Raw genomic sequence first — 1,188 nt, forward strand, 5'->3', positions numbered from 1 at the left:
CGCAGCTCCCTGGCCCGGGGCGCTCCCGCCGGCCGCGGCCCGGAGTTCCCTCGGGAGCACGGATGGAGCACCTACTGTGTGCCAGGCCCTCAGTCATTTCACACCGAGAAAGAGTTGGCCTTGACAGGTCTTTAAAATGAGAGGGAGCCTTGCGTGAACGGTCTGTGGCTGAGCGGGGGTCCGGCTGACTCCCGGTCCAGTGATGGCAGGTTGCCCTACTAAACGTCTGGGGTGAAACCTACCCAAGGCTTAAGGGGTCCCTTACCTGCCTGTGTTCCCGCACGCCCCTTCTGCCTCCGGCCTCATCTGTCTTCCTGCAGCCAGGGGGCACCTTTCTGGCCATCAGACACTAAGTCTTGAACAGCCTCAGGACCCTTGCACATACCTTTCCTTCGGGGTAAGATGTTTTTGTCTAGCATTTCACATAGCTGTCCACTTATTGCAAAAATGTCCCCTCGTTGGAGAGGGCTTCACTTTTCCAAACTCTGTCTCTCACCATCCTCCAAGATGCATTTATCACTGTCTCTATTCAAGAATTCAGCAAACACTTACTGAGCACCTAGTCCGGTTCTTTATACTTGGTTAACAGACAAAAGCCCTGGCCCTCGATGGAGTTTTGGGAGAGGGAGACAGGTAACAGATAACGAATTAGCAAAGGATGCTGCATTTGGAAGATGGTAAATTCCGTAGAGGGAAAAGGCGCTAGGTAAGGAGGCTTGGGATAGAGCTAGTGCAGTTTTCAGTGAGGTGGTCAGATCTGATAGGGTGCTTAAGCCGATCGGGTGACACTGAGAGGTGACATTTCAGCCACGAAGGTAAACGGGAACAAGACAGTCCGGGAAGGGGGCAGCCAGTAGAAAGACCTTGAGCCGCAAGACTGCTCAGGGTCACAGAGGAGTCGGTAATCCGGCTTTTCCTCGGATTGGCTAGCTTCTTAAGGTGTGTCCCTCTCGGGGACGCCAGCTCCGGGGCTGTCGCTATGCCTGTCCCAGCCCTACGACAGCACCGGGCACACGGTAGAGGCTCGAAACTACCTGCTGAAGGGATACGTGAGACACATGGAGGGGTGGCTGGACCTTCCGGCCCCGACCCGGTGTCTGAGGTCCGGAGGGCCGTCTGTCCCTGGGCCACACGGACCCCGCCAGGCCTGGCACTGGAGCCCCGCAGGGGAATTCCGACGGGCCGGGA

The 1,188-nt window shown here is 57.0% G+C and overlaps 1 protein-coding gene across 1 annotated transcript in view; it reads right to left on the bottom strand.

Moving 5' to 3' along the window:
• Ptpn3 (protein tyrosine phosphatase non-receptor type 3) overlaps window positions 1-1,054 on the bottom strand; it is a 110,147-nt gene extending 109,093 nt beyond the window's left edge. The window contains exon 1 of the mRNA XM_010639295.3: window positions 1,035-1,054. The gene's annotated coding sequence lies outside the window, so the exon portion shown is untranslated. The remainder of the gene's footprint in view (window positions 1-1,034) is intronic.
• Window positions 1,055-1,188: the final 134 nt, after the last annotated feature.

This window comes from Fukomys damarensis, unplaced genomic scaffold (assembly GCF_012274545.1).
Source record: "Fukomys damarensis isolate Sample0158 unplaced genomic scaffold, DMR_v1.0_HiC HiC_scaffold_36, whole genome shotgun sequence".
Taxonomy (NCBI): Eukaryota; Metazoa; Chordata; class Mammalia; order Rodentia; family Bathyergidae; genus Fukomys; species Fukomys damarensis.